Below are 27,647 nucleotides of genomic sequence, written 5' to 3' on the forward strand. Positions count from 1 at the left end.
CCATTCGACATCAACAACGGTCTACGACAAGGGGATGCGCTATCATGCGTCCTCTTTAACCTCGCTCCCGAGAAAGTAATCCGTGATGCTGAGGTAAATGCAAGAGGTACGATCTCTTCAAGTCCACCCAACTACTGGCCTATGCTGACGATATCGACATCATGGGAAGAACCACCCGAGATGTACAAACTGCCTTCATCCAGATCGAGCAGGCGGTGATTGGCGCGAGATCTTGGGCTGCACATCAATGAAGGCAAGACAAAATATATGGTGGCAACGTCAGCACCGAAGACGAATAAACCAACAACATCAAACCGCACTAGTCAAATAGGAAGAATAAGGATAGGAGAATACAACTTTGAGACCGTTGACAATTTCTCCTATCTAGGGTCGAAAATCACAACCGATAACAGCTACGATGATCAATTCCGCGCACGGTTGTTGTCAGCCAACAGAGCCTATTTCAGCTTACAAAGACTGTTCCGCTCGAAACGTCTCACCATAGGGTCGAAGCTCTTACTGTAGAAGACTGTGATATTGCCAGTCCTCATGTATTCCTCGGAAACTTGGGTTCTTAGTAAGAAAAATTGCGAACTCTAGGCCGCATTCGAGAGAAGAATCCTCAGAAGAATTTTCGGCCCCCTACATGAGGATGGACGATTCCGTAGCCTACACAATGACGAAATCTGTGAGCGATACCATGACCTTCCGGTTGTGGATAAAATCCGGCTCAATAGGTTACGGTGGGCGGGTCACTTAATCCGTATGGATGAGGATGATCCCACCCGGAAAGTCTATAAGGGCAATATCTATGGTGGAAAAAGAAGACGAGGCAGAACCTGCCTAAGATAGATCCAAAAAATAAGCAGATTTTTGATATTAAGTTAATTTTAAGTATTTCAATGATTCTTTAATAGGCAGCACTCTTCAGTTAAGCACCTTGCGATACACGACATTTTTTGTTTTATGATGAGGCGTTAGAACAAACAACGCAGATGGTCTTCCGACCCGTGAACATGCCACATATAATTAATTGACCATGTGAAGAATTTTGATTTTCCAGATTCAGACCATAAACTTTCAAGGGTTGGCCTTGTGATTTGTTAATGGAGACGGATCGGAAATTGAATTCTTCTAAACTCAAACGGCATATCAGTTGGGATCATCGGGATCCTCGGAATGAGAACTTCCTCACTTTCGAATTTTCCTTCGAGTATCCTCGCATAAATCACATTATTCATCAATTTACTTACCACCAAACGCGTACCGTTGCAAAGTTTTGGTGGGTTTATGTTTCGAAGCATAATTACTACGGAGCCAACCTTGAGGCGTAAATTGTGCAGTGGTAAGCCAGGCACATCCAAGGAGTTTAAAAATTCAATTGGATAGTTGGTGGCATCATCTTCGTTTGTTACACAGTCAATTGATTTTAATAAATGTATTGTTCCAATGATGTCATTCTGAATTATGTAGTTTAGGTCATCTACATCTTTATTCTTAGCAGCTAAAATTGCTCGTTCACTCAACCATTCATTATTTTTGTAGTTAGTAGTGATGTTTGGGAATACTTTCTTTGTTGATAAGTTCGTCATTCGATGAGACAAAGTTACAGAAATTCTGAGGAAAAGAAATCAATCCGCTTGATTCGTCGACCGGTGCTCGACAATTACAATTGCTCAGAGGAATCTTCAACAGATGTATCATCAATGCAACTCTCATGTTTGTTGTTAGCTGAAGTTTCTTCACATAGCGCCATAAATTCGATGATTTGAGGCAAGCGTTTATTTCGTCGGCAGCCCTTGGAATTACTGGCAGTGTTTGGCCGAAATTGTCAGACAGTAAAACCATTGCGCCTCCAAAATATCTCGAGTCATTGCATAGATCTTTCAATGTTCGGTTAAGTGCTTCTAATGCACGTTTATGGGCCATTGTGCATTCGTCCCATATTATGATTTTCGATGCTGATAAAACTTTGGCCATTGCAGAGTTTTTTGAAATATTACATGTTGGTTCTTCAATAGTTTGAAGATTTAACGGCAATTTTAATGCTGAATGAGCCGTGCGGCATCCTTCTAACAATGTGGATGCTATTCCAGAAGAAGCGACTGCAAGCGCAACGTTGGATCTCGCACGAACAGTGGCTAAAACTAATGACAACAGGAATGTCTTACCAGTTCCATCAGTGGCATCCAGGAAATATAAGCCACCGTTTCCATCATCAATTGCCTTCATTATTGTATCATAAACTTCCTTTTGTTGGGGATCCAACAGTTGTACATTCGTTTGAACTACTAAATCTAATTCCTGGTGATCATATTCACGTTCCCGTTCCAATTCTTGATTAAATTCGTCATTAATTTCACGATTTGGCGCTGGCATTCCTAACCTGACTAATAAACTACCCCACATAAGGTGACACATGTCTTCGATCATGAGTAAAGCCCGATTATGTATCTCTTCATTCGTCTCAAGATCGGCATTTCTGGAACTGACGCGAATTTGAAGTAAACTATCTTCTAACATATTATCCTTGTATTTATGCCACATGTTAGATGGGTTCGATGGAAAGTATGTCGAAATTATGATAGCAAATAATGTGCGTATCTGACTTGGAGATGCAGAGATAATGGCTTTAACGATTGTCGTATCCGAATGGGTATCGTTTTCTAGTAAATTGAGTTCTTCACATGCAGCACGATATGTTGGGAATATTGTACTATTAACAGTCCATAATGACTCAAATGACGTTGGCCCACGTACATTTACCAGCAACAACCGCAAATAGAAGCATTCATTATTCTTTGGATGAACTGAATACATATGACCAACAGCATCAGTGGAACGCACATCCGGATAACCAGGAACCGTATCACCTTGCTTCCGTCGTTGAAAATTCTTCGATGAAGCATTCCAAGTGTCGGGAAAGATTCGATCGTCTTGGTCGCGACATTGTTAATGATAATTCAAAGAGAATACAAATTACTGATGATTATATATTTCTGACAAAATTTATGTTATCAAATTTTCTACTTAAGGGGTTAGGGGTAGTCAGAATTTTCAAAAAATTGATTCTTTTTTTTTGCATTTTCTTAAAGTATAATATTTTAAAAATATTTTGTGAAAATTTAAAGTGAATCCGACAAATTCTTTTCGAGATATTCAACAATTAACAAAGGGCGTTTGGGCGCTACGGAGCGTTCGAGAGCAGGTAGCTAGCAGCAGCTGCAGTCGATAGTCGATAGTTTTGTGTTAAAATAAATTATTTTTCAAGTGATTTACCATGGGACGTGATTGTAGAAAGGTTTCAAGACGACTTCGAAGTTCTGAAAATATTTATGGCCCAGGAATAGATGACTCAGTGTAAGTAAATAAATAATTTGTATAACTCTACATAAATCAATAGCAAAACTTTAAATGCGTTTTTCTCAAAACTATGTTTTTTGAACTGGTGATCACTGTAACTTAAAAACCGCTCGGTAGATTTCAATAAAATTTATACTGCTTATGGAAAACATAAAAAACTCGTGCCTGATCGAAGGATTTTTTTTTCTTTCATAAATTTCGATTTTTTTTTTAACAATTAACTGTCGGTTTTTTTCTGGAAAATCTGAAAAAAATTTCCTGAGGCCGCCATTTTGTTAATTTTGAAAAAAAAAGAAAAGCTTCGATCAGGCACAAGATTATCTATGATATTAATGAAACGAAATTCTCTTATCCGATTGATTTCAGATGAATCTCCAAGGACTTGTGATGATCACCGCAAGGGACTTCTGGAGGAACGGGCTCCACACAAACAGCGATAACTTTTCAAATTATTAATTTTTTTTTTTTAAATTTTGGTGAAGTCAAGTCGAAACATGATGTATTAAAGCTATGTTTTTTTTTGTAAAATAAAGCAATGAACTAGAAAAAAAAATTCTTGAAAATCATCATGTTTTCGGGCCTCTGACTACCCCTAACCCCTTAATCATAGACAAAATTACGTTTAGCTGTCATTTGCGTTTTGTTATTCCATGTCAGATGCATTTTTTTATGCCACGTTTTATAGTGACTTCATGGAAATGCGGTCGAACGGGATTAAAAAGTATCCTATGTCTCCTGGTTCTAAGCTACCTCTCCACAAATTTTCAGCCAAATCGGTTGGGCCGTTCTTGAGTTATAAATAGTGTAACTAACACGACTTTCTTTTATATATATAGATTATTTGATAATTGTATGGTAGGTTAAGCTAGGATAAGGTCTAAACTTAAGGGAAGTCTAAGAGGGTTTTAATTCCATTTTCCTCTATTAGTTGTTGATATATAATATATCTAACATTACATATTAAGAAACAAGTAATGTTTCAATATTATAATATATAAAATATTATAGCAATAATTGAAATTGAATTGAAATAAACTCATAATATGTATAGTATTCGTTTGCCAGTGATTTATGAATAAATATATATACTACTCCGTCCAACGGAGGACGGAGTTTGATGAGTTCTCAGTGTGATATGTATTGATAGTAACATATGTATAGTCTCTATCGAATCTCAAATTTCTGCTTCAATCTGATTATCTCAATGTCTATTCAAATCAAATTTACCCAATCGGCAAATTATGATTGCCCAATATAATGGACCCCTTTTGAATGCTGCTATACAAAAGAGAGAAAAGCATTTAACTAATTACAATTCCTGATTTTCTGTCAAATCAGACAAAATGTTCATATTACAGCAATTAAGAACCCTAAAGGCGTTCCAGTTAGATACAGATGGAATGAACAATTTCTAATTAGTTATAACCATTGTTCCGGTACGATATAGAGAGATAACCCTTGTTTTCCCAATTGCCAATATCTACATATCGTTTCACACTCCGTCAGAATTTAGGATCCAGACCATGCAACTATATCCAAATGAAGATATCAGAGGTAACAAATTCCCGGAGTAGGAATACAAATGGACTTATGCCACTCTATCTCGTATCTCTCTAAGCCAGTATCCAATTCGTTAATGGCAGTGGGACGAGAATGAGGACAAAACGAGCAAACGAGAAGAGTCATGAGAAAGGTTACAATTGCGATAATCCCCGGATGGAATTATATCGCGATTTCGATTTATTGAACAATCAATCGAAATGCATAAACAACAAATGGTAAATGATACTCTTGACGGGATGACGGTAACGGGGCAAAACCGGCATCGATTCTTTCAAACCGGACGAATAAACAACAAATATTTGTCGTTTGGTCAAGTGATTCAATTACTTCGTCGCGACTACGACCGGTTAACTTAGTTGCACAGCCAAGGAACAGAGAATACCGACCGGGTTTTTTTACTATAGAAAGCTCTCCCTTTTTGATAAGGTTTTTATAGTATTACAGTGAGTCGAGCAAATATGCTGTTCAGGGAGCTAAAAAGGAGGAAGTAAATTTTTAAACTAAAAAGTAATAATAAAAATATCACTGAAAAAGAGGAATTCAAATTACCCGCGATGAAGACCATCATGAAAATCTATAAGGCTAAAGGATCAATATACTCCAGTTTTGTCAAGAATCCCAATTTGCTATTTCAAGTGAGACATGGTTTCGGTTTCATTGTCATCACCCTTAATGCAGTAGGAAGCAGTGGTTATCCACAATGGAACAACCACAGGGACGAACACAAATATCATGAATAAATCGTGACTTAAAACTCGTCAGCCCGTAGTGTTCCGGGTTTTATGACGTGCCAATCATGGTGTTTTTCTATTTGCCTGTATTAAGCAGATGAACAATCCCATCGCCAGCATGTAACATCTTTCCTTTTCTTATTTGCTAACCTTTTCATAACATCTACAGCATCTTTTCAAAATCCTCGTCGTCATTTCGATTTTTTTAAATTCACTTTGTGTTCAAAAACTCTGTACAAAACCCAATCAGTATTAAATTCGCCGAAATTCCAAAGTACTTTCCCCGAAAATTGTATCACCATGCCATATACCATAAAAAAAAGAACAGTCCGTTTCCCATTGATTACTCTGGTTTTCCAGGACACTGGACCATAAAACAGATAGCAATTCCAAGTTCACCGTGAGGAAGGCATCCAGTAGTGAAAAATCAGAGGGTTAGCGTTGCTTCAGCTGATCGATGATCATCTAAGTGGACAAAGAGGAAGGACTCTTCGTCACGGACGATGATCGCTTTGTTCTATGAGTTTTTTTTTGGGGGGGGGGGGCTGAAGAAAAGGAGAGTGAGATGACCACCCTGAGACAAGGGTTGTGGATTTGAGCACATGATCGAAAAAGAAGGATAAAAACACGAAAAAATTGGCGGAGATTTTCATTTGCGAATAATGTAAGTGAATTGTGAAATTTCCTGTTACTAAAGGCCGTCAGACTGAGAACTCTGATTTTATTGGTGTTAAGCAATTTGGCCAAGGTCCATGGCCGAGAGAGAATGATGCGAGAATAAATAGATGTCATCAGCGTGTTCAAGGTGTTTGAGGAAAGGTGTCATCGCCCATTGTATTTCTCCACGTCCTCCAGACAAAGTAGCATGACAAACGTCACAGATAACAATAAGAATTAATATCGGTGACAGGATGAAACGCTGGCGGATTCCGCTTAAGATCTCAAAATCCTTCCAGATTTTACCCTTTCTGCGTAGAGCACTTCAAATACACTCCCTGTTCACACTATCGAAAGTTTACTGCAAATCGAGGAAGAGCAGCAGAATCGAAAATGTAAACTCCACGCATTGTTCCAAAAGGGTTCGTAGGCTGTTGATGTGGTCAATGCAGGAGGATCCGAAGCGGGGAACAACTCGCTTTCTGTCTATCAAGCTTTCAAAATTTTTTTGATGCGTTCTCGTATTATTTGTGCTATTATCTTTGCGACGGCAGGGGCACCCACATACCCCTTCAATTGTCACACTCAAAATGGGTCTCCTTCTTTAGGATCTTGATGATCATCCCCTTCCTCGACTCTCTGGGAAAGTAGAAGCAGTAGACTTGTAGTACACTCCGTATCTGCATATTAAGGTAGCAAGCCATTTCGTCCACAAGATGAGGAACCTCACCGGTTTGTTCTTTCCACCTTTTCAGTTGTTCCTCATCGTGGATGAGAAGTCAGCCGTTGATGTCCTTTATAGGACCATGAAAGATTTGCGACCACATGCAAGCCCTTTCGTGATATGGTATACACTTCTTAAATCAATGCCTTCCGCACATTAGCAAATTCCCTCTCATCACAAGGTACACAACGCTGAACTTTTCGCGATTTCGCTCGGTATCGGAGTTCCAGCGCAACATGCCCGTCAGCACTCGCAGCGGTCAGCAGAGCCTTCAACTCCTTCCGTTCATCTCCTTCCACGGTTCGGCAGTCCGCCAAATCTTACGACGCCCCTTCGAAATATGGCGGACGACCTGTGCACCATCCGGGAAACTCGTATTTTTTATGGCGGCTCAGTTCTCATCGATATTCTCAAGCGCGTTACCCAGAATATCTACCATCCGATTAGTAAGATAACTCTCCCGCGAGGTCGATGTCATCGCCTGCCCTATTATGTACATCTAGGCGACAACTTCTAAATCCAGTGCTGTTCGCGAAGTAGTCTATTTGATTGCTGGTACGGCGTCAGCCACTTGAAACTCAACTAAACTTAAGGCAGGCCCTGTGTTCGAACAATGTGCTACCAATGACGAAGTGGTGGAAGTTGCAGAAATCCACGAACCTCCCACCATTGCTGATGGGGTCACCAAGACCGTATTACCCCATTACAAGTCCGTGCAAGGTGTTGACAGGTCTCACCTTGGCAATCAGATAACCCATCACGATCACAATGTCACTTTATTAAGCCTCCCCTGCACTGCGTTTAATTGTTCGTAGAAAGCATCCTTCGCCACTATATCGGTAGTATCCGATAGGCTATAGCATTTTACAATTGTGATACCTAATAGTTAAAAATCTAAGGAAGCGCCCCTTGCGGTAGCCATTAGAAGCAACCCGATATCGGATTCATGTCTGCTACCACTTGGCTTTCCAGAGTACAAAACACAGACAACACGCATGCAGTAATATACTCTTCAAAGCCCTACTATCTTACTTCGCTTAGGCCCAGAATGTTCAGTTTCTATAGCGGGAACTTCGGCTCAAGTTGTAGAAAAGGAGCATTCTGAGAACCTAGCTTTATTGAGGACCGTGAGCACATTCCAGAAATCAATCAGAGAAAGTTTTCGATAGGCAAGAGATCAGTCTCTATTCGAGGCGGTATTGACGCTTCTGTAGTAATAAAGTTTCGAAATTTGTAGGTTGCTAGCAAAAATATCTATCCCTTTTAGTGGCCCTTTATGACAAGCAGGGAGTGTATTCTTAGGTCCCAAGGTTCAGGACACTCGTGTAGGTAAATATATATCTATATACTAATTATGTGCATATATATGTCGGTAAACATTACAATGAGAATGTCAGCACTATCTCTCCAGTAGAGGCACGGAGACTTCGCAGGCTATGACTCCAAAATTATTTCCAATTTTGGTTTGAAATTTTCAAGCTTTATTGTATGGAAGATTACCATCATAGAAATTCAGATCGCAAAACATTTTGAGTTTCGCGAACCGCTGATAGCAGTCAGGGAGAGTACCATTGTATTCATTTCGTCTTATCACATTGGACTTATCTACCGAATGTAGATCGAGCTGTGATTTTAAGGCCTCAGAAATCTTCGCATATGCGGTGATCTCATCCAAGTCCGTACATTCGATCACCATTGTCTTGACTCATTTCCGCATCCATTGCTTCACCTAGGAATGATTCAATTTTCCTATGGAGGTCTTCTTACTTACTTTCGCCAGGCTTGATTTCTACTAATAGGTCGCGTTTTGCGTACGCCTTAGATGATTTGCACTTTCGGGCAGCTCCGATAAAGATTTCCGTGTCTGCCTTGACCTTTGGTAAGATTTCCGCGTACGTGAGTTCCCTTATTAACATAATGATCAGCGCATCTAGTCGCGATCTCATTTGCAGTTTACTGTTTAAGGTTTTGTTTGCAAAACCGATTGACGCGCAATTTGTTGAGAAAGTGGGAACTGTGAACGCCCAGAGATGCAGTGAGTGGCATCTTTCTAGATGAGAAGGGGTGGGGAGGCATACATTTTTTCTAATGGAATATAGTCATGTTGGGTATCAAATGAGAGGTATCAATTAGTACTTTTCAACGCCGGCCTTAGTTTTGACATGCTAGAAATGCGGGGAGTGGAAGGGGTCAAAAAAAAACTTGAAGCTACCTATAAATAACAGGCTTCGTACAAATGGGATAGTTCTGCATTCAAATATACCCACAGAAGAAACAAACAAAACCTTTCATACCTGAAGCCCCGAGCTTCCGATTTCCCGACTTATTTTCTCTACTTTAGGCCAAGTAGAATCGGTGGCACGGTTTTCGAGGTGACCAGATCTGACCCCTTTTCGAAAATATTTGGAGTATTCTAAAGTACAAAGTAAGGGAGTGTAGCATTAACATACCTTTTAAAACAGTACGTGGAGTAATGTGCAAAGCTGATACTGAGTGTAACGCGATTAGTAATCGCCGTTATAAAGACCTTCACCATCAAGAGATAATATTGTCTGAATTATTAAATGCAATCCTCTAAATTACAAGAAGAGTTTCATTTATACGCTAAACAAGAAAAAGTCAAAAAGAATAGTGATCAAGAATGTACGTAGTAAATTCTCGGAAACCAAATTTTAAGTTGAGGGTCTCTCAACCCACACCTCTTAACTCCGAAGGACTGCACCAAATAGAAAGCGGCTCATCAATTTGTATGGCCAAATGATGTCAAGAACGAATGGAAATTCTAAGGGTTGTGCCTCCTAAAATTTGAGGCAGGGGAGACATCGAACTTCTCCGCAAACGAAGTACCCGGGTTTCTAGTTTGCTGGCTAAATGCACGCGGTCGAGAAGGATCCTTTTTATGTAGCTTCCGGTGTGTTTTTTTGCTATATTCCCGCGATACTCCACATACCGGATCAAGGACACACGGAATATTCCTCAATGACCTGAGAAGGATATAGTGTCCAATGGAACCCACCACGACTAGCAAAGAAACGTGCAGGTGCGTACAGACAGGATACTTCAGTATATCTGCAGTATTTGCGAGCTGAGCCCCATGGCCGATTTCGTCATGTCTTTATGTTTTGGAATAGCACTGCCTTCTTAGTTGACCTAGATCATGACCAAAGACCCGTCGGTTTTTCTCCATTCTAGGTGGCCTCCGATTTGCTGAATCCGAACGCTTTTATAATTAGCCATGTTATGAATTATGTCAATCAACTGTGGTAATATGTTGGCAGCTCTCTCAGAAAATCAAGGTAGATTTTGTTTCATAGCAGTATTCACAGCGCTGCCAATTTTCCTGGCACGAATCTAATTAGGCTTTCCGGGGTTATTTTCCTTCCCAAAGTCTACACGAGACTCAACATTTCTTCCATAACCTAGGATAAAATAAGAAGTATTTCTCACCACGAATAATAAGATGGCGCCAAGTTCTGATGGTATCCCGGTGGAAGTTTGCAAATTGGTGTTCCGCCAAAGGCCAGATTTGCTGCTCGGGACGTTCAAAGCTTGCCGTTGCATACCGACTGTTGTGCATGCTTTACACGACCGGGAATGTGGTCGAGAAACTCATCAGGAGTAGACTCACTGAAGCAATCCGCGTTGGCAGGGACTTATCTCCAAGGCAGTTCGCGTTCAGAACGGGGAGATTGTCAGTCGATGCTGTTATAGAGGTCGTGGATGCGGTACATCGAGCCTAGGCACTCAACACCACATCTAGACGGATAGTGCTCCTCATAACGCTTGCCGTCAGTAATGCCTTCAATTCCGTAAGATGGACAGATATTTTAGGCACATTAGAAAACTCATTCCATGTACCAAACTATCTTTTGCGGATATTGAAAAATTATCTAAGTAGGGATCCATACTACGGCCAGAACTTTGGAACGATTCCTACGATAGTCTGCCAAGACTCGACATGTCAAATGGTGGTTGCGAAATAGAGTGGCGGCCGACGCCAAACTCACCATTTCCTCTTGTGAAACGTAGGACGGCTTTCGTCAGCAACTTTATTATGCAGCAAGAGAGAAATGCTGAGGAGCGCTGGCAATCATGTTGCATGTATGCATATGTTCTGCTCTTCTTATTGCGAAGAAGATTGAGCTCTACCGGGAGAGGGACCGAATGGCAAGGATTTCCCTGAACTAAAGGTGAAGAAAATTGTGAAAGGAATTCGCTGACACGAGGGCTCCCAAAGCCAGGATAGCGGGAGGGCTGCCCAAAGTAATGCGTCAAAAAGTTCCAAGCTAGTTTTCTGATTACAGGGACGCATTTAGTTGGTAATCCGACGCCGTGCTGTTCTGTTGATTCATATAAACGCTTTTCACTAGTAAATGTGGCATGATGTAACCATTTTATTTATATAATTCAATTCGTATTAAATGTGTAATAAGTGTAATAAGAATGAAGAATATCGGTAATATAATAATGTATTAAGAAGAAATAATATCGGCAATAGAATGGAACCCTGACGAATTTTGTTATGGATTCCAAATTACTGTAAGATTTTACCTCGGCACAGTACGTGGCACTTTGCTCCACAATATATCGCTCTGAAAATAACTGTTAGTTTCTCCGAAATGTCACTTCTGCGTATAGCACCACAGATAAATTCCCTATTTAGTCTGTCGAAAACTTTTTCGAAATCGCTGAGGAGCAGGTGCAGCAAAGATCTGGATTTCCGGAATAATCAAGAGGGTGTGGATGTGGTCAGTACAGGAGAATCCAGAGTGCAATCACTCGACTTTCTCGCGTCTGAGCCGTGTCTTCATTTTTAGAAAAAAATACGGCGCTCTCACTGGAAAAACATATAAAAACTGGAGTTGATGTTTAGGTTTCCGTTTCTTCATCCATCTAAAATTGAAACTTATGAAGCATGAAAAATCTTCTCAATTTGTGAAAGCTTTGGTTGGTTTAATTGCAGAATTTACTGGCTTTGTGTAAAAACATAAACATATATAAAATGGTTGGGAGTCAGTAAAATCAACTCAATATGTTCGTCCTTTGACTTCCTGACGTCCAACATTGACAACTAATATCACTTAATTTTAAGTTTGAATGTAAATATTATATCTGTTCCACAACTTTAATTGTTACAAGTATTTGCAGTCATTTCACTTATTCGTATCACTGTGCATCCATCAGTAAAAAGTCAAAACCCAAATCATTGTACAGGATATAGCTTCTATTAAAGTGGCGACGACATTGATTCCGCAAGAAAAGGGCATCAGGTCGATAATAATAGTGAAAAACCGTCGACTAACTTACGTATCATATTTTTGCGTTGACTGAGCAGCCAGAAGTGGCAGCAATAGCTTAGCTATCCTTAGTTCTACTTCTTGTTGCAGCCTCTTGTTGAAGTTCTTGTTGAACTCAATGCCTAACATGGGATTGTCGGTGTCCATCTCTTGAAAAACCGTTTCTTTTTTATGGGATTATTATACGGACATATAGAATTTTTTGCACCCACCTTACCCATCATCATTTCCTTTACAAATTCACCGACAAAAGTAACATGAAGCTAAGAGTTGCACTTATCCAGAGAGCAGAGGCCAGAATCTGAGCTCAGAAGGCGAAGCTTTGGCGGCAATGGTATCCTCATAATCAACTTGACCATCGTCATCATAGTCATCCGCACATATAGTAAGAAAAATTTCAAACAAGCCCACGATGAAGAACATATGCTCCACATACTTCTTTGGACGTTTATTGGAGATAACTTCTCCGAGTTCCATAAATAAAACATATAACGCCAACCTGGGTGCTTGTTACGATGCCTTCACTTCCCAATATATTGTATATTATCCCAGAAGTAGTAGCTCCTTTTATTCTTCCTTATATTGGCGGAGATGAAAAGATGGCCATGGCCAATTGCCGTATCATTTAGTATGGACAAACATATATTTCATCATCGTGATTTTTATGCTGCCCGGCAGGAAAAACTTAATGAAATTCGACCAGAAAAGAGAAAAAAATATTCAGGAAAGGTCAAACTATCTTTTTGGTTAAATCATTTGTATTGGGATGACTATTTAGGGACGATGTTTCTTCAGTTGATATTGCATTACGAAAAAAGTTGGCTGCAAGGTAGCAGGATCTTCCCATACATGCCCATATACATAATATGAATGTACATATGAATGATAAGAGATTGTAGCTCTTTTGTCTTTTACTACTGTAGTGAATCCTTCATTAAATGTGATTAGGAATTCATCTAAAACAAACAATGAACAACAGCAACATGTTCGATCCCAATCATTTGACGGAGAGGCGAAGAACTATTCTCATCTCTTGTCGACCATCCTGTTTTATTCTATTAATTTCCTTCTGGCTACATTAAACAACATAGAGGGTGGTGTTGACCTCTGTTTAAGTGAAGAGATTCAATTTCAATGTACATATCTAATGGATTTTCAAGTGTAATTCAAAGCTTGCTGTTAATTAGGATGAAAAATAGTGTAGTTGTTGAGCTATGTAAAGGCGAGAAAAGAGTAAATAAAAGGACACATTACCTTCATCTTTGGCGGGGTGCAACCCTTCCAAATAGTGAAATACTTTGAGAATCTGAATCAAGTACTTAAGGTTCCCAAGCCGCTAATCTGTTATATCCAGTTACGCGAATAGTAGTAGCAATATGTTGATATAATGGTGAAATTGTTTGCAAGGATATTTGCTTGTCATAAACCTTTACGTAGGGTATAGGGCGTAAATCATATCTAAGCCCAATCTTGTACTTCAGGATTCCTCAAACGTTTTGCAAGAAACGTGCACCCTTTTTTAAAATTTTTTGTGTAAAACAAAACCTTAATAAGAAGGGTTTACTTGTCTGTCTGCCTGTCTGTCTGTCTGTCATGCATTTTTCTCGGAAACGGTTATAGCGACTGATACCAAACTTGGGGAAAAGATGGAGACTATGAACGCTCACAGATACGTTACATCATTCTATGTTGAACTTAAGGGGGGTCCGCATACATGCAAAAGAGAAGCGTACATTTTTTTCACCAAATATAGTCAAGTAGCGTACCAAATGAAAGGTCTCGGCTAGTACTTTCCAAAGCCTTACTTTTGACATAAGCTGGAAAAGTGGGAAGTACGGGGAGTCGAAATTGATCATTTCTTTTACGGACCCATTCTAAGCAACTACTCAACCCAATAATCTAAAAAAAAAAAATGCTGCCACTATATGGTGCCTACGACCCGAAATACCCTCTATACTTACATAAATCTGCTCAAATAAAATCTTAGAATCACAAAGTTTCAGCAATGTAAGCTATAATAAAGAACATGATCCTACCAAGTTTGGTGAGAATCGCACTATTACTAACAAAGCTGTTATAGGTCAAATTTGTTGCCTTTGAAGACTGTGAATCACACAAAAGTGTATATTCTTATATAACAGATGCATATATATCGCGTTAGGTACTAATGGGACAAATGTTCACTCAAATATTTTCATAAAAAAACACAAAACCTTCATACCTGAAGCGTCCAGCTTCCGGTTTCCCGACTTGATTTCTATGTTCGACGAGGATACCTATATATGTGTCCGAATGGCTCAAGTGGTTAGAGTGTTCGGCTATCGTAGCGGCAGAGAAATTTTTTATTGTGACTGGATGTCGGAGCCAAATCAGGATAATAATCTCGGACGAGCGTAATGCTTGCCACATTTCCTCTTACAGTGTACTGTAGTGTACCGTTACAGTGAAGTGCTCTAACACAGTTCAAGTCCCTGATCCAATATGGATTGTTGCGCCAACGATTATCATTATTATAGCTAAATATGTGTAAATACGTTTTGGATTTTCTTCAATATTTTTAGCAGGCATTGAATCCTTCAGATTTTGTATGCATGTACATTTATTGCTTATAAATTGAATCACATTTTGATAAATTTAGAAAGAACAAGAAAAATTATAATAATCTTTGGCGTTACAATCCAACTAAATGTGGGGCTTGGAGCACGTTAGAACACTTCATTTCTTCTATCGTCAAACGTAAATTCCATACCTATTTTTGGGAATTATGTTTCGACTTTTCAAAAATATTTTTGAAAAACACCCATCGTCTTTCTGTGTCCTTATCAAAATGTTATTGAGGCACGACCATTTTATCTATTCGAAATCAAAAAAATATATCATCATTATCAACGGCGCAACAATCAATATCCGGTCTAGGCCTGCCTTAATAAGGAACTCCACACATCCCGGTTTTTCGCCGAGCTGCACTAATTTGATATCCCTAAAAGCTGTCTGGCGTCCTGACCCAAGCCACCGCTCCATGTGAGGCAGTGTCTGGCTCGTCTTCTTTTTTACCATAGATATTGCCCTTATATACTTTGCGAGCTGGATCATCCTCATCCATACGGATTAAGTGACCCGCCCACCGCAACCTGTTGGGCGAGATTTTATCCACAACCGGACGGTTGTATTATTGTATTATATAATAGTATCGTATCGCTCATAGATTTCGTCGTAATGTTGGCTACGGAATCGTCCATCCTCATATAGGGGGCCAAAAATTCTTCGGAGGATTTTTCTCTCGAACGGGGCCTTCTTCTTGATAAGAACCCAGGTCTCCGAAGAATACATAACGACTGGATAGATCATCGTCTTGTGCAGTAAAAGCTTTGACCCTATGGTGAGACGTTTCGAGCGGAACAGTTTTTGTAAGCCTAAGTAAAAATCTCTTATCTTCATTATTTTTGTTTGTCCAGTGCGATTCGATGTTGTTCGTTCTTACGGTTTTGGTTTTGGCGCCCACTTTGCCACCATGTACTTCGTCTTACCTTCATTAATGTGCAGCCCAACATCTCGCACCAATTGCTCGATCTGGATGAAGTAGACTGTACATCTCGGGTTGTTCTTCCCATGATGTCGATATCGCCAGCGTAGGCCAGTAGTTGGGTGCACTTGAAGAGAGTACCTTTCGTATTTACATCGGCATCGCGAATCACTTTCTCCCGGGCCAGGTTAAAGAGGACGCATGATAGGGCATCTCCTTGTCTTAGACCGTTGTTGCTGGTGAATTGTCTCGAAAATGATCCTGCTGTTTCTCTTATGGCCGTGTACAGTTCAACCCTGGCTATGCTATCATAGGCGACGATAATGAAATGATATTCCAACAGTTTTTCGTCGCTTGCCGAACAGAAAAAATCTGATCTGTTACTGATTTGCCTGGAGTGAAGCCTCTTTAGTATAGGCCAATGATGTTCTGGGCGTGTGGGGCTATCCGGCCCAGAAAGATAGCGGAGAATATCTTATAGATGGTACTCAGCAACGTGATACCTCTATAATTGCTGCGCTGCGTGATATCATCCTTTCTATGTAACGTTCTTCAGGTGGTTGTGAAGATCATTTGTTGATGCTTCATCTCCAGGTCCTCTGTTGACTGCGGTTATTGTGGCATCCATTTCCCTCTTATAGGTGTCGCGGAGGGCTGTGTTGTGGATGGCTTCAGTATTCACTCTCACCTGATTGTTAGAGGGGATTCTAGGTGGTATTGTTATTCGAGCTCGGAGCACCATGCCAACGAGATAGTGATCCGAGTCTATATTGGCCCCCCTATATGTTCTGACATTCATCAAGGCTGAGAGGTGGCGGCGTTCGATCAACACGTGGTCAATTTGGTTGAAAGTGGTCCCGTCTGGAGAGGCGCACGTATGTTTCTGCTATGTAAGCTACGGGCGCCAACGTATCGCCTGAATACTAGCTCCGTCCCTACTTGTCTGTTGAAATCTCCAAGTATAATTTTGATATCAGACTTAGACAGGCCTCGCAGGTCCGCTCAACTGCCTCGTAGAAGGTATCCTTCTCTGATTCTGGAGTCTCCTTTGTAGGGGCGTGAACGATAATGAGACCTATATTTTTAAATTTGCCTCGCAAACGCAGAGTGCATAGCCTTTCGCTTATATTTCCAAAGCCGATAACAGCATATTTCATTGTTTGGCTGACTAACAAACCTACTCCGAGCACATGGTTTACTAGATGGCCGCTATAATACAATATATGGTGTAGTGGCTCTTCTCCAGAAAACCGGTCCCTGTCCATCGCATCTTTTGCAACGCTGTTACATCAGCCTTATATTGGGATAGGGTATCGGATAGCTGCGCAGCATCATTAGGTCTGTACATCGAGCGCACGTTCCATGAAAAAATGCACAAATCGTTATTCCGTTTTCGTTGCCGGGTTCGTCGTTTTGAAATCCATCTTGTCCGAGGCTCCTGCCGTGACTTCATAACTTGGTTTTCCCTGCAGGGTGTTCAGTCCTACCCAACCCCCAACCTGGAGGACCAGTTGGTACATTTTGTCCCGTTTTTAGGCGCAGGAGACTCGCCTTCATCCTTCTCCGTCTGCGGTTTTTGATGAAGAAATAACTCCGAGCGATCACCACGTGGAGGTGGAGATAGGATTTGGTAGTAGAGCTATTAGTGTTGGTTCAGCAGGCGTTTCCCAGGTTTTATGCTCCATTGTGGGTACCAATCCACGTTTCGTCCTGGGACCCATACTACCCTCTGGCTGCCTTATTAATAAGCATGCCTTTAGCTACGTTTTCCCGTTAAGGGATTTTATTATTTTCGTATTTGACATCACGCTGGATCTCCTTTTCGGAAAGGTGTAATTTGCACTTTTTTAACCTATTAATGTAACAAATCAAAATTTCCAAAAACTGTCATCTTCCGAGACAGCTGACATAGTTATATATGTTCTGTGAACAACTGAACAAAAATTGATTGAATTCGATAAATATTTCTGGAGGAAGTGATGCCCTAGTGTTTAAAAAAATACACTTGCGGGAATCCGCGTTTAATGATAAAGTAAGGATTAAAAGATGATTACAAAAGCTTACGATTCAATCTGCAATGCCAGGGCAAGTTCTTCTTCCTCATTAAGAAAATGTCCCTGGTTGGTCGCATTTTCCTCTCTCTGTTGAATCCGGACACTTTTTGCAGCTTCACTGACCCTATGCTTGGGGCGGTCGATGCATTTCTCATCCCTCAAAATAATCCTTAACACGTCCATAAATTGGAAAATGGACAAACATCCTTCATTGAAGATCTTTACTGCTACGTGGGTAGTAATTTCACCCATCCGTTTTCCCGAGTGCAAATGTTTTGTAGCCAATATTTAGACACAACTTTGGAGGGATTCTTTGTTGGTTTGAGTGTATGCAACCACGCATCTTTTTAATAAACTCAGAAGAAAGGTTCTTCTATGTCAATTTCATCAACTGTACATTCTAGGATCGATGGAAATTCCATGATGCTGAAAACTTGTGAAATTGTGTTCATATTTCCCTTCCGAAATACGCATGGTGGAACGTGCTTTTCATGAAATTCTTTTTATGATGTATTCTTAACATCATCTATTTTCAAAATGTGCGGAAAAAATTAATCGGTTTGTTAAAACCACGACGCTAGCAGACCTCCTTAAGACTTGAAGGGTACACTAGGAGGCAAGGTGGCACTGCGTTTGCCCGTGATAATTATCCTGATTTAACTCAGGTTTCAGGTACTCATTTACAGTTCAGTCGACTGGTATCTACCATCCAGTCATCATATAAATCTTTTTGGAACTAGTGGGATTTTAACTCAGACGTTCCGCTGTGACGGCATAGCGCTCTAATCATTGAGCCATCCGGAAAATTAGAACTGCTCGGAAAAGATGAAATAAAGGAATTTTGTGTACAAATACACTCATATCCAGCTTCTTCCTCTTGCTGATCAAATTACACACTCCTTTTTCTAAATTTCTAGTTCGGGTAGTCCCTTCTTACACGCACTATAAATCAAATCAATATTTTCCCAAGACATGCTATCAAAGCTCCTCCCCTCAGTTCCAAACTCATCCCACACCTTTTCGAGAAGTTTGTATTCTTCCTGTTAAGTATATGTAGTACATTTATATGTATAGTATAGTATAGCTGATGAAGGGAACAAGTGGTTCCCGAAATATCGGTATTTGCAAGAATAAATACCCACACCAACGAAAAAGAAACAACAAGTTTTCATTACTTCAATTTATGTATAGTAGTTCTACATGCATACACTAGATGTCTCACTTCTTTCTACCACTGAATATTGTAACATATGTACTTATATATAAGCTTGACCCAGCACTTTACTTAGTAACAGTAATAAAAGATGTGTAGTACGTCAAAGTCTTGCCGTCTTTCTTAACCACCACCTCACTTTTCTTAACACTTCCTCCACTGTTCTGGGCCACGTATCTCTAGAGAAACCCAGTCGTCGGCTATCCCAGTTGTTATTTATTTTTCAGTATATTATCTACCCAACCCAGGAATTCCGATGAAGTTTTTCATTTGTTACCGTGTTAGGCTCTTATGACCGACTGCCCGGTTACCGACGATGATCACTTTCCATACTACTCTTATATAGCAGATTGGCACGGAACAACCTTTACTTGATATTGGTATTGAAATTCCCAGGTCCACCTGTCGGTAGAAACAAGGTTCTGCCTTTTGCTCCAAATGAAAGAATACGACGACTGAAAATATTAATTATATTCTTTTTATTAGTATTTATCTTCGGTCCGATTCTCTTTCCCTTTTTCTCCAAATCCAGAACCATTAGGTCAAGACCCGGAAACTGACTCTATTCACACTATCGAAAGCCTTCTCAAAATTTAATGGGATCAAATGGAGCCGGATTCTAAACTCCGCAGACTACTTCACTATGAGGCGAAATGAATTAATCTTGCCGGTACAGGAGGATCCAGATTCGAAATCAGTCTGGTCTCTGCCAGTTAGACTTTACTTATTATTCCAGCTATTACTTTGGCGACAGCAAGGATCTCGCCTACTGCCAACCAACGGCGGCGCTCAAGATGGCTGTTCTTCATCACGGTCTTAACCACTTCTTCCGTTCGCCTGAAAGATTCCGCCGTCATTACTCAAGCCAATTTTACTTTTTGAGGAGCAGTTCCTACCTGCATACTCCAGTGGAATACTTATCATTCAATAGATGAAACTTCACCGAGTGTAAGCGATTCAGAATCGGTCAGCTACTCATAATCATGGATAAGAAGCCAGTCCCTCATAGGATCATAAAAAAACTTACTACTACTTGCAAGCCCCTTCCTGATGCGGTATACAGAGATCCCAATTTCCTTCTCGATTAACTTCTAAAGGCTACGGTCACCGAGACCATGTCCCCCATAACACGATCGAGCAACGCTTCTAGCAAACCTCCCCTTAGTTGCGCTATAAAGTATTCTATAAGGGGTAAACACCCTTTAGCATTTTTGCTGCCATTCTGACTTTGTCCACTATTTAACAACACAAGGTTTACTTGAAATCAATTTTGGTAATCTCCAATTAAGAACTGATCATCACTGATGGGGACTGTGCAGTTCCTGCACTGACGATATGATCACTAGCCGGAAGGGAAATGTCCTTTGAATGCTTAAAACACTTTCTTTCCATTTATCCTTGAAGTGCTCGCATTAATCACGGCCGGCGGTAAGGATTTTAACACAAAACACTATCATGTTTTCGTAAAATTCGCGGATTGCACTGAGTCGGGAGAACGCTCGAGAGTTTCCTTCACCAGCAACACACATATGTATTGGCCAACTGACTAGGCAAAACGCCAGACTGGTTCCGTTTTGTTAAGTGAATTTTTGTTAGCGCGAATTACGTGAGGATACCATCCAACACGCCTCTGTCCCAATTTTTCTATGATCGTGGCGACACCATACCGGTCGCGGATATTTTCGGATGTAATCAAGGAGTGTTACGCCACTAATCCAAACGAAACATATTCATCTTCATTATCACGAGGCTCCGGAGGTTATATTTTAAAGTCGGCCAACACTCAGATCCCAAGAAGGCGACATGGCGGACGACACTACGGTTAATTTTGAATTTAAAAGGTTCGTTGATACGCCGATCACAAAGAACGTAAGTTATGGAACGCTATTTCATCCAGGTTGCGCTAATGCCTGAAGCAATTTCATAACGCAATTCTCCATTGGCTGATAGCATTGATCCTAGATATTTGAACCGCTCAGTCCTGGGTAGAGCGCCGATACTGACTATGATAGTCCCTGTTTCATGGGGATCGGTCGACAAATATTGTCTTTTATTCGGATTTAATTCAGACAGTGTTGTATGCGGCGATCATTCCATTTTTGGAGAAGTTGTTCGAAATCAGTCTTGCTATGAGACGTCAGGAAACTTCATCTGTATAGGGTTCTGGAGTGGTAAGAAGGCGTTTCCTTTATGAAGATCGACAGAGACTCGAAACGATTTTGGTACACCCGCCACACTTCGAACTTTACTTTTTCGGTCGTATGGTCTTGGACAACAGCCGGTTCGGAGGACAATTTGAACATTCTGCTGGAGTGCCCATCTTGGAAGAAGGTAGTGCTTTCTTCCAAGTGAGATAATGTTCTACTTTCCTCGATAACGCGATTAAACTCTTTGAGACTTCTGCGTCCCAGCTCTTCGCATTACAGAATCCAGCTCCTATGTAAGCAAATTTTTTTACTTTCATCTATTTACTTCTTTTGATTGCTTCCTCTACTTCAGTGACCGTGCTGACGGGTGTATGCAACCCCATATTGACCGCGGATGTCTTCATTTTGGGTGTTTTAATGGCGTGTTACTGCACTGATCCAACGCAACGTCTTTGTTTCCATAATTCATTTATAATTAGGATTTACAAACTACTAGTAGGATGAGGGCAGCTGTTATCAGCACGTTACAAGTCAAAATCATGCAATAATTTCTAAGATTTGAAGTGAAGTAGGGTAAAACTTGTTCCCAGAAGCAAAAAAGCAAAAGCAAAACTTTAAGTCATCGATATCGAACATGTTTTTGACCTCACAAATTGGTAAATCCTTTCTACCGAATTCTGATTTTTTTCGGGAGCGTTTCTGCGCGTACCAGGAAGTTTTCCTAAGTAGGGACTTATGTACAGAATTGGTAATTGCATCGTGGCTGGCGATTTTTACTTCCATTAATAATTTTCGTCCGATTTTCATTTGTTTGAAATGTGCAATTTGCGCCTTTGATCCTTGTTCATAAATTTAGGCAATCTTTGAGATATATTACGTATCTTCGAATTGCATACTATTAGGCAGAAAAATATTTTGTGATGAAACCATACTTGCCTTCGTTTTAGTAGATTTTCCGCCTTGCTTTCACTAATGAACTCTCAAAGGCCGTTTTTGAAAGACCACTTTTTTTGTTTGATAATTGAGCAACATTTTAAATTTTAATCACATTTAAACGCACTGAAAAGCCCGTGTTATGGTGTGTGAAGTTAGAAGTTGAAAAACTTCACCAAACCATAACTGACAATTGCTCAGAAAAACATGAAAGTGTCAAAGTTAATTTCGGCCGTGAAATCTCGAGAAGGACGGTAACATATTGTTTCGTGTCTTTCTGTAAAAATAATTCCACAAAAGCTTTTTTAACTGCCCCGAAAGGAAACGTTCTTAAGAAATAGTAGATCGCCATCGCCCGCCGAAATCCAGTTTCTTTGCAGTCAGATTTATATTCTTGTGGGGATCACTTCAATGTGAGTTCAAAGTTTGGAAATAATAATAATATAATGACTACGTTAGAATTTTGTGTTACGATTATTTATTCATTGATTTGATATAGGATCTTGATAACTACTAGCAGATATTTGAAAGCCGGGATCCTGTTTTGCTTTTTTTCTTCACCCTGGGAAAATTCGACCTGCAGCAGTAAACTTGCAAAGGAAGCGCATCTTGGCAAGCAATATGAATTACTTCACAGATGGGACCAGAAAAATATTCAATCGGCCCAAAGTTCCCATACTGGTCACTGGGAATTCGATATTTTGAAGGCCAATGGATCTCCCAAAAACGTATATTATATCATCACCCACGTAAAGACGCGAGTGAAGTTTCCTGTAGACCTTGCACTGCATTGTCTCCGTAACTTTTATGCAGCGACTTGCAAATCTACTATGTAGCAATATGTCGAAACTTTACATTAATTTAACTTCTTGTATTTATAAAATAATAAACATATTTGAAGCAATCGGTGGAGACAGATAATGAGGTCAACATTACAACACTATTATTCTAATTAGTATAGGTAATACGCATTAAACAACATATTACAACATACCTTTCCGTTTTTACACCTTTCGTTCCGTACTTGCTAAAAGTTGCTATATATGTCTCTGTTATTACTGTCGGAACGTAAGGTAAATTGTTGGATTGTCCTTTAACGCAGTCACCTAACATTTGGCTAACTCCTTGCTGTTAAAGACTTCAAAAGTTGGGAGTAACAACAAGAAAACTAAATACAGGAGATTTGTCTCCGGGCGCATTGCTTGAATTTGTATGATGGAAAAAATCATTGTCCATGTTCGCCCTTCTTCGGTATTTGCATGAGAAAAATTCTGCCCATTTACTCTGGTTTTAGCGGTGTGTATGGCATTGGTATTTATGGCTTGCCATATGGGTTTTGGACCCATGTAGGCGCCATCGACACACCGGCACACTAATATATGAACTACCAGGACCACGAGCCAGTTAGCTACCTCGTCCCTAATCCCCCCCCCCGCCCACCAAATTTCAATGACATTCCGTGCCGCCTAGAAACTTGATTCACTTAGCTAATATTTAAATACTCGCACAGTGATATAACATAAAGTGCCAGCCAGCCGTCGCATTTTCTTTCCCGCCTAGTGAGAATTGCATTTTTAAACCATTATAATAGAAACAAATCCGGATATCGGAAGCCGGGCATTTCGCGGATAAAGATTTTGTGTTCATCTTATGTGAGAAACTCGCTATGCACAATTTTCCATTCGTACATAGGTAAGAATACAAAATATGCCGCCACATTTTGCCAAATGCCAAGATACACATATGTATATACAAATCAACGACATAAATATTGTGTTCACCCTAAATAAACAAACATTGTCTAGTATCGCATGATGATGCATGCATATATATGGGGGCATCTAAACTAATGTAACTTATCTTCGCGCATTTCCATTTTACTCCGTGCACAAGAGCATACATATGTATGTTAGGTACGTAAATTAAAAACCACCTAGTTTTGTCCCAACGAATGACTTGATTTCCGCAAGCCCATATTGCCGCCTTGCCAGTTTCACTTTTAGCCCTAGTCGCTCTGTTATTGTTGCGATAAGGCCCATTTATTATGGCCACTCGCTTCCCTTAAAGGGTCTGTGAAAGTAGGTCTTGCACTGGCTCGGAATGGTTGACACTGATTAGTACCCAACAAATTATATTGTTGCTCCCACGGCTCTTTTAAATGCTACTAGCGGTTGTGTCATCTCAACAGCCGATGCCCCTCCCCCTTGCAAAGCATACATTCAGGGCCAATATGTGATCTTCTCCTGCATATTTTTTGGTTTTCACAATATGCACCATATCGATGCTTTTCGGTCAAATTTAAGACATTTGAAATCACACCCGAGGGACACCTAAGTTGGCAAACAATGCAGTCTATTTTTTGTTGAGTATGCTGGGAGTCCTGAGTCCTCACACTATTGTGGTCCACGGACTCCTCTTTTTGGGTTAAACACGCAAGTTCAAAAATAAAAAAAATTTGACTGACGCTGTCCCACCGCTGCCTTGGGAGCAGTGTGACCGAAAGTGGCGACAGGTGGTAATCGCTCCATTTATGTATAATCGCAATCACGATATGAGCGCGAATTATATTGAAGTGAAATCCGTCCTAAGTTCAAACCTAGACCAGGCCGAAGTGATTTTTTTTGGTTCAGGTTGCTGATGAGACTACAAGAGAGAAAGCAAGTTGCTTCCCAAGTGGCCCGCTCAGCCATCAAGTAGAAGCGAATTCAGGACTCCTAGCATCCTCAACAAAAAGAAAATCAAATGAAAGGTTTTGATGAGTACTTCGCAATGCTCAACTCAGTTCAGACATTTAACTTACCCAGCCGAAAAAATTGAAAAAGTCACGAAGATGCGGTGTCTAGTTTCCGAAATACCCTCCACATCGATATATTTTAAAATAAAGTTAATATACTATATATTAATATAATTTTTAATAATTGCCTGTAAAACCTCCCTTAAGTTCATCCTAAAATCATGAAATTTTGCAATAATGTAGGCTATAATATAAAGCATGATCCTACTAGAATCGGTTTGGTGAAAATCGGACTATTATTAACCAAATTATATATAGTTGCCTTCCACCCCTTGGTGGGTATAACACCTCAACCACACCTCGCTCGTGATTACCTGAAATGCGCTTCAGCTCCCCCCATGACTTCCTGGGATCTCGCACCTTTCTTCTGCTGCTCTGGGCCAAGTGCCTTTGGGGCGACTCACTTGTCGGCCATCTTGGGAATTCCATGGCATAGTCCACAATACAATTGTCAGCCCTTCTTAATGTGTGACCTATCCACTGCCACTTCCGTTTTTCTATTACACCTCATACGAATGCCAAGCTTGTACGCCGACCAAGTTCTTTGTTGGAGATAGTTTCAGGTCAGCGCACTCCGATGATACGACGCAGACGCTTGGAGCTTTTGAGTAATAGTGAAGTTCACTTACCATGTGCTATTCCCATATAGCAACACAGAAAGACCACTAGCACAGAACAATCTCAAGCAGATGTTAGTGTTGAGATAACTGCATTTCCAGATTTTAGACAGGGCAGGGAAAACGGATCTAATGCTGTTAATGCGCTGGACAATATCTAGTTCGGTGCCGTTGTCGACAAAAACCACGCTTCCTAGATATATAAATTGATCGAGGCTTTCGATGCTCCTTGGTTTTGTTGTTTGTGTCCAACTCTATTTGCCTTTCTTTCCAAACCCAGAGCAATTTGGCGAAGGTCCATGGCCCGATGAGAGAGCAAACAGATGTCATCAGTGTAGTCGAAGTGTTTAAGGAAAGATGCCATAGTCCATTGAATTTCTCCACTTCCCTATAGGGCATAATAAACAACGTCACCGATAGACAAAGTTATAGTGGGTCAAAATTGTCGCTTCAGTGTCAATTCTAAGTCTTTGTATGACAGTACCACGCCATATTGAATATACCGACATAATACATGCATATACATTACGAGCTAGGTATAAATGCAACAAACGACCGCTCAAATATTTTTATATAAGAAATACACAAAACCTTTTATACTTGATCCTGCTTCTGATTTCTCGACTTGTTTCCTTTACTCCAAACTTAGTCTGTGCTTCTGCGGTTCCTTTTTGGGGTTTTACCTACTTTGTGTCTATTGAAACCGGTAATATTTTATTAGGTTCTTCAGTTTCAGTGGGCGCTGTTGCGATCCAAAAGGACCACTAAACGAACCTTTTGGATCACAAGAGCGCCTTTACCCTCTTTGGATTTCGAGGGCGTTTGCTTGTGTTGCCTGAATGACGTAAACATTCTTCGAGGCATTTTTTTGTTCTTTCCTTCTAACCATGTTGACATGACATGATATTGTATTTATTCTTTATCGATTCAAAACGAGCGACAATTCGGCCCTATTCGAGGACTGTTCTTCCATTTTTGCGGGAGCTTCCCTGACTTCCATCTTTTACTGACGGTATCATCAGGGAAGATCGCGAGGTTATCGAACTTGACGAAAATGTTTCCAGCACTGGTTCCCGTGACATCTCCTGAAAAGCCTAATCTACGAGGGTGATGTACGTCTTGATACGCTTCTTTCTCCAGACAATTTATATCAAAAAACCAAAGCTCTGCTGGACCCTGTTTGTCCCCTTCCAAAAGCCACCCACAGAGTGGAAGAAATTTTGGTTCACCGAAGGACAGGGAGTAGCCTATATATTTTCAAACTGCTGTATGCCGATTATTATCAGTCTTGACCAATATTTTGGGCTGGAATACATGAAAGGGGTTTATGAGTATACTTGTCCTTGCAGTATGTTTTGGCTTCGAAGGATTTCGCAACTAACAGGCTGTAAACACCGTCGCAAAAATGTGAATATGTTTGCAATGTTGCTACTCCTAGTTTTCATTTAAACTGCTTGCTACTCCTTCCAGTAGTGACTACTTAAACATAATTTAAATCAAAGCACGTTCGACAAATAAACATGCAAAATTCACGTTACTGGTCTTTCCATTGAGCATTCTCAAAGCGTTCATTTACAAGATATAATAACGCAGAGAACCAATAACCGAAGGCGACTGCAATCAGATTACGAAATTCGATTTAAAGTGAAAGTCTATGCAAACGTAAGGACTTCTCTCTTCTAGTCAAATCGAAACCATGGACAATTCTCGAATCCCCGGCGTTTGCTCATCTTTAGCCAAAATATCCTTCACAACAATATCGAGTGGTCGCACTTTGAACTCATATCCAGAAGAGCGAGGAATATTTCGGCATCAAACCGCTTATATTCCATCTAGCCCAATTTAAATACTCTCTCAAATATATCATTTGGGATGACAGCGCAATTCTCTTATCTGCAAACCCAGCAGCATCCAGGATGAATATTAAAAAGTAAAGTCCCATCCAATTTTCGAGAAGAAAAAACGTTGCTGCCGCACCGCTATTGCTTTCAGTGGTCGTGATGCTTACGTAGGACATTCGGTAGGAAAAGG

Source organism: Hermetia illucens, chromosome 3, assembly GCF_905115235.1.
Source record: "Hermetia illucens chromosome 3, iHerIll2.2.curated.20191125, whole genome shotgun sequence".
NCBI classification, from domain to species: Eukaryota; Metazoa; Arthropoda; class Insecta; order Diptera; family Stratiomyidae; genus Hermetia; species Hermetia illucens.